Source organism: Rhipicephalus microplus, chromosome X (genome assembly GCF_043290135.1).
Source record: "Rhipicephalus microplus isolate Deutch F79 chromosome X, USDA_Rmic, whole genome shotgun sequence".
Classification (NCBI taxonomy): Eukaryota; Metazoa; Arthropoda; class Arachnida; order Ixodida; family Ixodidae; genus Rhipicephalus; species Rhipicephalus microplus.
In genome coordinates, this window is record NC_134710.1 from 338,593,333 (window position 1) to 338,607,349 (window position 14,017).

A 14,017-nucleotide genomic window follows, 5' to 3' on the forward strand; every position below is an offset into this window, starting at 1 on the left:
GATCACACCACTGTTGCACGAGATCCAGATCCTGTTGGAGTATAGTTTGATCAGAAATGTTAGTAACTGTGCGATAGATGACACAGTCGTTGGCAAATAAACGGATATGGGAAGATACATGAACAGGAAGATCATTAATATATATTAGGAACAAGAGGGGTGCGAGTACAAATCCTTGGGGGACGCCGGATGTCACTGGGAGGGAGCTAGAACGGGTATTTTTAATGGAGACGAACTGAGAGCGGTTAGTAAGAAATTGTGTGGTCCATGCAAGAATGTTGGGGTGCAGGTTCAGCTGGGAAAGTTTTAACAGTAGGCGTTTGTGCGGTACCTTATCGAAGGCTTTTGCGAAGTCGAGAAAGATTGAATCGGTCTGAAAGTGATGGTCGAGAGAAGAGTGTATATCATGAATAAATATAGCAAGTTGGGATTCACTGGATAATGATTTATGAAATCCGTGCTGGGAAAAATGAAAAAAATTGTTGGTGTCAAGAAAGTTAATGATGTGTAATTATATGATATGTTCCATGATTTTGCAGGGGACGCTTGTTAGAGAGATGGGTCAACAATTTAGGGGGGACTGTCTGTTACCTGATTTGTGGACTGGAATGACCTTTCCCTCCATCCAGTCATCTGGTAAAATTCCTGTTTCTAGTGACAATGAGAACATCATCGAAAAGTACACTGCAATAATTTCCTTAGTATTTTTTAACAATTTAAAGTTAATATTGTCTACGCCAGCTGATGATGAAAGTTTTAATTTGTCAATGAGTGATGAAATACCACTAACGGATAACACAACAGGGTCCATCGCTGGTAATGTCGTAGCAGGTGGCGTGAGAAACGGTACGTTGGCTTCTTTAGTGAACACTGATGAGAACGCGGTGTTAAAGATATTGGCACAAACAGTGTCGCTTACGTCTTCGTTTTTATCATTTGTAAGCGTGATGTCTCGTGTTAGTTGCAGGTTTATGATTTCCGAGAATTTTCTAGGGTTAGATTTCAGAATTTTAGTTAAATCATTGTGATAGAATGTCTGTTTCGCTTTTCTAATTTCAGCATAATAAGCATCTTCCGCAGCATAGTACTTGCCCCATGCGCACGCATTACCATTAAACTTCGCAGCTCGGAAGAGGCGCTTTTTTTATTTTCAAGTGTTTTCAAACTTGTGGAAAACCATGGTTTATTTTTATTGGCAGTAAAGCTCACTGTGGGGATGAATTTATTAGTCAAGTCAGTTATCTTGTCCTTAAGCATTAGCCAGCTGTCATTGAGAGAACAGGAACCGAGATTGAGTTCAAAGTATGGTAGGAAATCTCGTAATTCACGATTAATTAATTCATAATTACCCTTATCATACAAGTGAATCGTTTTGCGGAAAATGGAGCGTATTTTTGGGGTGAAGTTAAATATGGTATGGATGACTTTGTGATCGCTAATTTCACGTAAGTATGCAATAGATTTTAAGCTTTCGGGGCTATTTGTTAATACCAGGTCTAAAATGTTTGAGGATTCACTAGTGACGTGCGTTAGTTCGGTTACCTGTTGGAGGTTAAAGTTGAGGCAAACATCGACGAATTCTCTTGCTTCAGTATTTCCCCAAGGTTGGTGAATCCTGATTGAGCCAATTAATGGAGGGAAAGTTAAAATCCCCATAAAGCAGAACACGTGCGTTAGGGTGTTTATTAGGGATAAGATTTCGTTAAGTTTGCGGGAGAAGTCTGGGTCAGTTCGAGGGGGCCTATAGCATACGCCAAGTATTATTGCTTCGGGAGGGGCACGGCATATTACCCATAATGATTCTAGTTGTGAAGATGTGTTGATTAGAGAGCATGATAGTTCTTTTTTAGTGGCGATGAGTATGCCTCCGCCACGTGAATTTTTACAATCGTGACGAAAGAATATGGTATTTATCCAGCACTAACTTTATAGTTAGGGCTGGAGTTTCAGATTAATTCCAGCCTATTTTTTTAGCAATATATCTATAACATGTGGTACAAATAGTTTCTGTTAGTAATTTCACAAATGACAACACTATTATCAGCAAATCATGACAAAATTTAGATGATAGCAAGAAAAGGGCATTGGCAGTTAAAATGAGAAATAAGCTGGGCTTAGCTGAGCACAAAGTGAGTTCAATTTCATGCGAAGCATTCAAAGTACTAAACTTTGTTTGGTAGTGCCAAGGTCCAGATGACTTAATTTTAAAGTAAATGTTTATGACTGACCTTGTCAAATGTGTTGGAAAATTCTAAAATAATTCAGTCTATGAATCACTCCATCAAGAGAATGGCACAATTTATGAGTAAATAAGTGGAGTCTAACTTTGAAGCGTAGTTTTAAATCTATACTGCGTAGTGTTGTATGAAATCTAGGGTGATATAGAGGTAATTAGCTGCTGAATAAGCTTTGTTAGAATATAATATTAGTAGTGGTATTACAACATATGTGCAAGTTAAAATGAGGAAAAATAATAATAAATTTTTAAATTCCAGAAGAAAAAAAGAAAATTAAAAAATTACAGCATATTCATGGAGTGATTGATGATGAGTGGGGTGAAGCGTCCGTCTATGCATGCGTCTATGCGTTCGATCGCGTTTGAGAATGCAGATGACGCATGGGTAACACCGATGAGACGCGTGCCAAAAGAGCCGAGCGCAAGCGTCTTTAACGTGCCCGCCACTCTGCTTCGTTCATGCCCCACCAACGATCCACTACGTATGGTGACTATAAAGGACACTGAGAGATCCGCTCATTCTATGCATATCCAGGCACAGCCCCCCATGCAGCCAATCTGAGAGTAGGGGTACAGCGCCATCTAGTTATCTTTACCCAACTGCAGTTTCTATGTAATTCTTAAGAAAGCGCTGTCTAATATACTGTTCGGCAAATACTGCCTTCCTTTCTTTGTTTTCTCTCCTCTCGGTTATGCGTGATGCTTGTACCATATCTAAGGACACAGTGAAAGATGAGGCATCAGTACCAAAAGGACTTATTTGGTTTACATTCTTTTATAGTTTGGGGGAAGTATGAATATTTATAGCAACTTGATTTAAAAGTGTATTGATTATGTGTTTGTGAGTTCCTGTAAGGTGTTAACTTAAAATGACACAAAAAAATTACTTTTGACGTGTCGATGTTTATGTCACTATGAATTAATTGAAACAAAATCTTTAGTTTTGCTATTTTTGCCCTACCTTGTAGTGTTAATAGACCAGCTTTCGTTTGCAACTCAGTAGGAGAATTCGTTAGATTGAATTTGTTATAAATATACCTCATTGCCTTCCTGTGCACCCCCTTTGCATCCTTGCAATTAGTTACTTTGTATGTGTAAACCCCACAATACTATTATAATCATGTTAGTAATATATTCATTCATTATTATTATTATTACTATTGCATTGATAACATTGCACTTGATTTGCAGTTTACTCATTAAATCTGTATTTCACTGTTACACTGTTCAAGGCAGTATTTATAATGTCCTTACAAAGACCTACATATTTTAACTGCATTTAATGGACTCAGATATATCAGCCAGTCTTGTGGCACACCCTACAAGACAAGAATATTTTCGTCATTACAGGACATCCCGGGGATGTTTTGGATTTTTGAAGGAGGTATGTATTAGGGAATGACTGATGCACGGCTACCTGTTTTTTATGCAACCTTACCTTATCTCCAAAAGATCAGGTGATGGCAGTATGAGGCAAAGGAGTTAGACCTTTTCAGAGTAGCTTTATGCCTTTCTATAAATTGCAGTGCCATGTCCTCCTCTGGCAGAGAGGTGCTAGGCAATAGGAGGTAAGGGAGTGCCCGCCCGTTTAAACTTCGATGCAGCACACAGCAATATTTGGTTGTGCATATGTCCGGTGCTTTACACAAACTGTTTTTTAGTTGTTTGCAATGCTTGAAATACCCTGTGCCTTTTTGAAATGAAACTTGTACTGGCATACAATTAACTGTAAATGTTGTCAGCATTAGATGTACAAAAAAAAAAACCATCATGAAGGCAATGTGCCTTATCACTTATTTGCCTTGCACTACAGCTATTCTGGGATGAATAGAATGGCCATAAGGAAGATGATGATGATGATGATGATGATAATGATGATGATGATGATGATGATGATGATGATGATGATGATGATAATAATAATAATAATAATAATAATAATAATAATAATAATAATAATAATAATAATAATAATAATAATAATAATAATAATAATAATAATAATAATAATAATAATAATAATAATAATAATTCACACCAACTGGTTTCATTATAACAAATGATTCCAGCTGATTCCATTTCCAGGCCAGCTGGTTTCATTTTCAGTCTCGAGTGGTTCATGCTTGGACCAACTGGAACATGTTGCTAATGTGTTGGCTTGCACTTAGTCCCAGCTGTATAGAGCCATGGTTTCAGTTAAAGTGAACTGAAACCATGGAGTATTTTCACCTGGAAAGGAAAGAATGTAGAAAGTGATGCATCCAAAGGCAGAAAAGAAAACAAAGAGGAAAGATAAAACAGGAAACAGAGCAAAAAAAAAAAGGCGAGCTCTCAAAGAGAAAGAGAGAAGAAAAGAGAGAAAGAAGGAGGCACACGCACATTGAACTTCTCTCGCCCTCATTTTTGAGGGCTCCTCGTTTTTTCCCTGTGTCACTTTTTTACCGTTACCTGGCTAAATTTTCACTCCTATACACAGATCGACTGAATCGACGGCACACTCAGATTTAGCGTACATGCTCGTTGTCACATTCTGTCCCAAAATTCTCATGCCTGTCGTGCCAGAAAACAGCTTTGCAATGAAAATCACTACCGTGCAGCTGAGGAGCTGTATCATGCACAGATCATAATGTCAGCCTGATCGCACGAAGTAACGGTAATAACTTAGTAGTACACCATGCATAACACAAACGTTCAGTGGGCCTTTAAGTTATGTTGTCTTAACTGCAAAAGTGCAAGTTGTGCTTTGGCAGCATTTTCCTCAACTATGAGGCCTACACTACAGCTGTGTTTTGTGTGAATATAAAAGAAAGTACTGCTTAAAATGTTAAGTACACTGACTATACAATTAAAAATATGGTAATCGGCATTTCTAAGAGTTACGTTTTCTTGTAAAAAACTGACACATACTTATGTAAAGATTCGTGCCGAAAGTACGTCTTGCCCAAGGATATTTCTGAAAAATTCAGCATATTCCACGTAGCTCCGGAATCGACATTATGCGAAGCATGCGGAGACATGCTTAGCGTGACCATGTTGTGATTTTTTTATAGCGGCACGTCATGAAATTATGCCAAATATACGTCCAAATGTTCCACACACAGACATACATTGAAGAATTCTAAGTGTTTATATAAGCAGTTGTTTGCACTTGTGCAATGATGCAAACATGAACTTGAGCATTAGGAACACCAGAATCAATAAGCTGGTATGAAGTGCTGGTGCTAGTGAGGATGGTAGCCCTGGACGCTGCTGCATAAATCAACTTCAGTGCATGGCACCTAGCAACAGTTGACGTCAACCCGATATCACAGCTGCATCATAGGAAATTGGGCGACCCTTAAGGTTCGCTTTCAAGAATTGAACACGATAATGATACCCTGGCCCTAGTGCGTACTTCAAGCACTTGGTGCATGAAATATTTTCGAACTTGGTATGCACTCACTATGTGGTCTGAAGGAAATGTGTGCAGCAAAATGTGTGCGTTTTGTTACGGCTGGCCATCTTTTAACTATGATGTCCTTAAGGTAATCACATGTTCCGATGCCTGATTACAATGCACACTTGTATCAAGAAATATTACTGTGATATTACATATTGAATTGTGAAGGCAGTATACAGGACACATGTGTTTGTAAAGCCTAACATTATTTTCACTGCATTTTCAAGCAGATGAAGTTATTTTCCTTAATTTCCAAGCAGATGTGTGGCTGTGCGGTAGAACGCCTGCTTGCCATGCAAACGGCCTGGGCTTAATCCTTCCGCAAACTGGGAAATTTTTTATTACTTATTTTATTTGCATCTTTCTTGATTTTTCCGGTTGCTCACAAGGTTCATCACTCACAATCAACGATGCCCACGAGATTTTTAAAACTATCGTGTTAAAACTGGCATAAAAGGGTAACAATGTATGACTGATTGAATAAGCTTTTGCAGCTTATGCCAAATCACATTGGTGTGATGTTGAAATCCCTAGGTCCATTGTTAGACTACCAAATGTCATGGTTTTCACTTTTATGTCTGTTTAGGGGTACAGCAATTAACTGGCCAGGAAGTGTAAATAGATCTTTATTTGGAAACATGCAGAAGCATGATAAAGTCAAGCCCCCTTTCCCTTGAGTAATTTGAGTTGTATATGTATTTTGAAATAGTGTTTGAAAATCACAGCAGCTGTGCCATTACACCGCTTCGTGGCAAAAGCTTAGTATCGAGTTCTGGAGAATTTCTGCACGTTGCCTGCTGCAGCTCAGACAATCGTTAGTCTGGCTTAAAATTATATAGTATATATATTGCATTCTCACTTTCAATTTTGCTTATTATGCAATTTAACTTACCCTTTGTGAATTCATCGATATTTTTCACATAATAACAGAAATTTGCAGAACTTCATGCCTAAAAATAGTGTGACACAATCTTCACTAAAATATGGCCATCAGTTTATGAGAAAAAAGTGGGACCCATGTGGCTCATCGACCCATGAAGCATCTTTGAATAAGTGGGGCAACACATGTCACATTGTCTCATAAGGGCACTAAGCTGTAATTCTGCTGCAAAATTTCTTGCCCAAAAAGGCCCAATGAAAGCAGTACAGAGGAACACTTCTAAAACTGTGGGAGAAAAATTGCAGTGAACCTTAATTTCAGATTTTCTACGCAATTTTGCGCCTCTGTCTGTGGCATTGAGTCTAGCGGCTCTGTCCCAAGGTCTTCACATACACGTACCCTTTCAGCTTGTGTCTGTCTTGTCGGTAGGTGGCGATAATATTGAAACTCGTCGAAAACAAGGAGAAAACAGCAGGCATAGATGAGTGCACGCATTCATATGAAAATAAAGAAAAAGGAGAATATTGCTTTTCATTCACATTTAATGAAGCTGTGTCTACGCATGTCTTGTCTTGTATCTGCAATGAATAAGGGCGAACATCTTAGTTAAGCCTGCATTTTCGCAAATAATTAAAATTGTGGTAATGAATCATGGCAAGCCACTTTGACGTGGTGTCAATGCACTGAATGCTGTAAGTGTGTTAACAAATGCTGCATCATATTCGTGAACTCTATTCAGGTGTGACATATTTGCTTTTCTCATATATCTTGCATGATTTGATGATCTTGAAAATTCGTGTTCTCTTTGGCTTCCTGGCTGTGTGAAGCAGCAATTTTGCCATATTTTTCCTTTGGCACGAAATTTTAGCAACAGTGTCTTAGCCACAGCTTTTGGTCTCATCGCCTCTCCTCATAATGATAAAAAATATCAAAGAATGTGCTGTTTTGTGGCATCCATCAAACATGAAAAAACAGTTATGCATGTATGCTATGTTGTTAGGCTATGCAAGGAATTGCTTCATCATTTTTCATTCGAGTGCACTTCCACAATGATTTTAGGCAGATATAATTTTTGCAGTTTAGAAAGAAAATCTATAGTTGCATGCTAAAATTCTTTAAAAAATCTGAGCAGAAGAATACCATAAATTTGAAACTTTAGCTACCTGGTACGCAATATGACACCGGCTGAAAAAAAATATTAACAGAATGAAAGATTTTAAACTGAACGTATCACTGATACATGCATTGTAAATGTGCAATATAGTAGTTTCTCAGTTTCCTTAATGTTTCTGGTACACCACAACTGGAAGGCATTGTGCTGATGGCAACTTAAAGTGGCAGAGAAAGTTTTACTGAGGAAAAAGTGGGATGCATTCATCCTATTAACCATCAAAAGGTTAAGAAATTGATGCTCAGCAGTGGAGCTTCCTCCACAGCAACAAAAAACCTGCATTGAACCACAGTGCATGCACACACCATTTCTCCAGCACTTTGCTCATGCACTCTGTCATGGCAGAATTTGGTACCAATGCAGTGAACAGCTGTAGGCCACTGTTTTCAACATGTGTTGCATATAAGACTCCATCAGCAACAACGGTTGGTGAAAACTGTTTCATTGCCTTTTTTGTGTTGCCAATGCGTGATTAGATATTCTGAATTACGAGCTTTCCAGTGACATAAAAGAAATGTACATTAAAAAAATTGATTGGCCGTAGGAAATAATCAGGCCCTCGAAATCCACAGAACCGTTAAGAAAGGGTAAGTATTCATTGGTACAAGCACATTCCTGGAGCTGCGCTACACAACTTCTCAAGTCTTTTTTCTTTTAATGTGCCAGGGCGGATGCTGTGTATCATACTGTTGCACAAGTTTTCTTTTATTTTGGTGTACTTAACATTTTAAAACATTAGTAAACTTTTAAAACATATACAGTTTTGCAAATCATGACTGTTGAATTGAACACAACAAAATTAAATTTGGAGTGTTAAATCACTTAATATTTCTGGAGATCGAATCACACTTGTCTAAAACACCCAGCCGACCGCTTCAGTTGCTGTTTTCTGCAGAAATATGTTAATGCCGACGTCGTATGAATATCTAACATGGCATACGGCGTGCTAGGCCTTTGTGCGATAATTTAAGCGTGAACAGAAGCATGTAGCTAAGGTGACGTAGAAGCCGTCACTAACAAGAGCCATGCGCTCCACTGCTCTGGACAAGTGTGATTCCGCCTGTACAGCTGCAGTGTTGGCATTTTTTTGGTGCATGAAATTCTCCATGTTCACATTACATCTGGTCTATTATATAAAAACGTGGAAATAAAAAGAATAACAAATAAAACCTTCTAGGTCTGAGTGAGAATAGAAGCCAAGCTGCTTGTGTGGCAAGCAGGCATTCTACCACAAAGCCACGTGCCTGCTCAAAAATAATTTTCATGCTTTACAAATACACGCGTCTAGTATACACGCTTCACAATACAATATGTAATATCGCAGTATTTCATGGTACAATTGTGCATTGCCACTGGCCATCAGAACGTGTGATTATCATAATGACTTCGTTGTTTAAAGCAGCCACAAAAAACAAAAGGCACAAGTGCTACTGGAGTATTCTATTAGGACCATGTACTGGGTGCATATCAAGTTTAAAAACATTTTATGCACATAGTTGCTCGTGGTTTAAAGCATACTACACAGTACTTGTATTGCGTGGTCTATCCTGTGTCCCATCTCTGCGCTCTTCGAAGTAACTATGTGTACGTATCAACAAGCTCGCTTAGCCACCATTTAGAAATCCATTACGCAGACTGCAACTATATGCGAAACCCTTACTAGCACAAGCCACTTTAAACATTGATTACGTAGTAATAATCTGCGGTATGAACTTTTCAAGCAATGTTACCCTGCAAAAAGTATGCACTAGGTGGTTGGAGTATGCACTAGGGATAGAATATCACTGTTGTGTTCTACTCAAACCTTGAGGGTCCCCTAATTTTTTTCACCAAACAATTGTAAGACTGTGGAGGGGGTGTTGTTAGGAGTGAATTTACAGGCTGTTAAGAGTGTATGAAAAATTTGACAGATTGTTGTGTAAGTATGCAAGCATTAGGGCATGTCAGTTCATATTAAATACCTGAAAAAGATCACAGGCAGGGGTCCTGATAGGACTCTTGAAAGCATTTCATCCTAGGAAAGAAGTGATGTGTCATTGACACATCTGTTGAAACTTGGAAGGTCAGAAAAGTATTTCAAGCATAAGTATGTGACGTTTCTTGACAATACATGACTGTGACATTGCACACTTCCATACTGCACATGTGTCTGTTTCCTAACATACTTGCTAGCAAAGCCACAACAGGGTGTTTATCAATTTAAATTTTTTCAAATGTAGTGATTTTTCCAGGTTTTTCACATAGATTAAAAGCAAACTCCATGACCATAATGTCTTCTTAGAAAATGTGCGGTGGAAAGAACACTTTAGCAGTAAAAAAATAAAATAAGAGGCACTCATATAAAACAAATGAACAAATTTTTACACACACACTCATAATGTTGTGAGTGTATGTGGTAAATATGAAAAAATGTGTGTATCTGGTCAAAACAAAACTTGCGACCCAGGCACTGAGGAAGTTGGCTGTTTGGTTTTTGGAACAACCAGAACACAACCACACAAATAAAATAAACTGTAGCTGCAAGTTTGAAAGAGCCTGCGATAGTCCAACAGTGCAGCCAATGCTGCTATGAAACGTAAAGGTGGCGCTATCTCGTGGCATTCGTATAAAACAAGGATGCAACAGCCCGGCCAGTTGGCTTACTGGAGCACATTCTAGTTCATTATAATGGCTATAGCCTGCAGGCAATTTAGGATTGGATTAGATTACCTTGATCTAGACTGCTGTATTTACTAATGATTTGCATCCCCGTCTCATTTGTACATGTCTAAAATATACTTTTCAGCAAAAAGGAGTACTTACGTATTTTATGCGACCTTGTCTTGACAACGACTAACAACAATGTCGCGACAACGGAACTGTACAGCAAAATTTACTTTATCCTTTCTTTCACTCTCTTTTTCTTTTTTACACAATGTACACATGCTTGTTGGTGTTTTATTTCTCTGGGTTCTGACACGTGGAGCACAATCAAAGTACTCAGACACCTGCAATAAAAGCTGCGGTAGCGTTTGAAGCGCTGATGTTTGAATATGGGGTGGAAAAAAGGAATCTGTCAGACCGCAACTGCTTCCCCGATTCCATAGGTAAATAAAAGATGCAGAATCGTGAGTTAGGCAAATTGGTGAGTGTTCACCGTAGAATATTTTACAAAGGAACGGGTTAGAAGCAGTCAGAGAGGGTCACAGCGCTGATTTCACAACTGAAATTTATTTGGAAAAGGAAAGAACATATATAGAAAATATTGACTCATCAAAACTATGCACATGTACACATTTGTTACAACACAGAATGATTTATGTCTTCTCTAAGACCTTATGTTCTTCATCTAGACGAGTGTTACATGAAATACTTGCACTTGTTGTTAGATCTAATGAAAATGCTTTGGCTACTTCACATATGCGCTAATCAACATGTCAATATTTGATATTTGTTTTCTACAAGTGGGGCACACACAGGGCTGGGTAGTATCGCAATAGTACTTAAGAGATACTTTTGAGTGTCTGTATTGCTGTATCGAGGCACTTTTAAAAAATGTATTTGTATCTCAGTAGTGAAATACTTTCACGGCGTATCGCATGTATCGCGATACTATCCAGGACACGGGTATCTTGTTACTTTTTTTTTTTTGTAAATGAGCTGAGACGTGTTGACAATGGGGAAAAAAATTTCTGCTGTGACCTTGGCAGTCCACGGTAAGATATGCACCCACCATTTCTACATTTCTGCTGAGGGCAAAACTGACTCCTACCTTCTTGAAAGCGAGCTAGTTGCTTTGCTACTCGCATCCCATGATGTGTTTGAATGATGGCCTGCTTCAGCGTGACAACAATGTTATACTGCTATATTGAATTCTAGCACAGATATTTTCATTGTGAGGAGTATTGTATACTGCACAATGGGCGCCATTTTTTAAATGTATTTCCTCATGCCAATCGAATGAGTAGTGTTTGTTTTTCTCGTTTTTTTTCCACTTTTCTTTTGCAGCACCCATTTGAAAAACTGGAGCTTATTGCGGAAGCCACAAACCACCCAAAGAGAATTTGGTGCCATGTGCCATCTACGATACTTCTTTCTGCAGAGCATTTCTGAAAAACGCCAGCATGGCCAAACAGCGATTTGAAAAAGGTCTTTTTGAGTTTCCTTTCACATTCCTTGTTTTGTCCGTTCTTAATTCTTTCTGCCTTTTCTAAGATGTTTCTAGAAAACACTACACCTTCAACTGGAAGTTCGTTTGTTTATGGTTCCAGCACTTTGCTTGAACTATGCTCCTTCTAGCATAACTAATAGTGTTGCTGTCGAGTTCCGGATTTCAATGTACAATGCGTGTGACTGATGATCTCATATGACATAGTTTTTTATTGCAACTGATATCTGTAAATATGTGGTTATTAACAATTATGTGCAGTGTAAGCATCCTTTGTAGTGCCTTATTGACACTCGGAGAATGCCGAAAATATAATAAATCAATTTCATTTGCAAGTTTCAATGTGCTGCACATAACAAATGTTTGTATGGAGTATAACTATCCCCGACATAGACAAAAGTATTTTAGTATATGTATTCTGGAATACTTTTTTGTCTTTTTGCAAACGTATCTCTGAAATATCCTGTCACATGAATTACAAATTTATCTCAGTATCTGTATTTTATGCTTCCAAACCACGCATTTCGATATCTGCATTCCAGAATACTTTTTCGGGCATCTCTGCCCAGCCCTGAGCACACATCCACATGGCCTACAACGAGCTGCCAAATTAGACGTGATTTTAGCATCTGATAGCATTAGCCCATGCTCTCTTAAGCACACGCTTATGTAATGCCCCATTTCACCTAAATATTCGCAGCTGCAAGACAGTGGAATCCCATGAACCACGCCAGTAGTGCAAGGAGCATATCTGTGGACATGACTGGAGACACATTTGTTCTCTTTCCCTGGCTGCTGACACAATGCACTATCCACCAAAGTACACACATATATGCACTTTATTACGTGCTGAGAATGACATGTTTATGCAATAACGAGCACCAACATTTTTCAAACCATGTGCTATCCTGTGTATGTATAGGATAACTGCCTGCCTCTTTTTCTTGCTAATTTCTAGTGCACTTGAATCACAATGATAAAACTTCTCGATCTTTGAAATAAGTTTTTCCGACAAGGAGCAAATCCTTCACCCAGAAAGCCAGAATTTGCAAGGCGAGCAACTTGTGCATAAAATGCATGCGCCATAAGGTGCTCGCGTAACTTCTGAAGAGCGGCACCCAGCACAGTTGATGCAATGACTCCCTGTATGGTTTTGAGTGGCCAGAATTAAAATTTAGAATTGGCTTTATGAATCTAGGTTGGTATTGCTATATATGTGATCTTTGACGAAAGCCTGTCTTAAATCAAGAAACTGTAGCTCATCAATTTTTTGAAACTCCAAAGTGAAATGCTGACATTTCGTTTTCCTTAACATCTTCCTTTATATTAGCAACCAGTAAAGAGCAATTGTTAATGTCCAGTAGAACTAAGAAGTCATGGACATATCAAACAGCATGTGATGATAACCAATTCAAATGTTTTTGCAGCTGCCCGTCTACATACCCAAGAAAAATATAACTAATTACAGGTATATTCATGATTCAATGCAGATATCAGATTTTTGGACAAAATTATTTCCCTTCCAAGACACAACGGTAGAATTTAGGTGGCCTGCATGAGCTCTAAAAACGACGCAATAGAGATGCCACACTGGCACTGAAACAACAACTCATCATTATCTTCTCTCATGCACTGCTTTATACACTTCAAATCTTCACATTGGGGCAAACAATAATATAAATTTTTTACGTCTATACCGCATGCATTACGGCACAAAGAAGGTTGTTCACTTAGTGATAATATGATAGATTCTGAGTTAGAAATTCTTAGCGGATCACAAGTCTTCAAACGCTCCGAATTTCTTTGAATATACTCTGAAACATTTATTTACCAAGTGTCTTTTTCTGAAACAACAGCTCTTAGTGGCAACATGAATCTTCACTGGAATAAAAACTGATAGTTTTTACCTTTTTGCTTTTTTCACACTTGCCGCTACATGTTCCTGATTAAGCGTTAGTAACAGGGCATAAACTTATTCGTTCAGTCACCCGCTTTGTGCATCAACACTTTTTTTTATTAATATATACCCTAAAGGCCCATTCAGGCATTACGCAGGGGGTTTTAGTTATACAATAAATTTGCAAATCAGAACATTGCCATTATAAAATTAAAGTGGTAAACAATGTAAAATACAGTTCCATAGA

The 14,017-nt window shown here is 38.3% G+C and overlaps 1 protein-coding gene and 1 long non-coding RNA gene across 2 annotated transcripts in view; both read left to right on the plus strand.

Moving 5' to 3' along the window:
* LOC119162040 (uncharacterized) overlaps positions 1–14,017 on the plus strand; it is a 166,967-nt gene that overhangs the window by 53,210 nt on the left and 99,740 nt on the right. The gene's annotated exons all lie outside the window — the stretch shown is intronic.
* LOC142776310 (uncharacterized) lies at positions 3,415–13,779 on the plus strand. Its single transcript, XR_012887442.1, has 3 exons — positions 3,415–3,620; positions 11,714–11,854; positions 12,574–13,779. It is a non-coding gene; the product is annotated as an uncharacterized LOC142776310 (long non-coding RNA).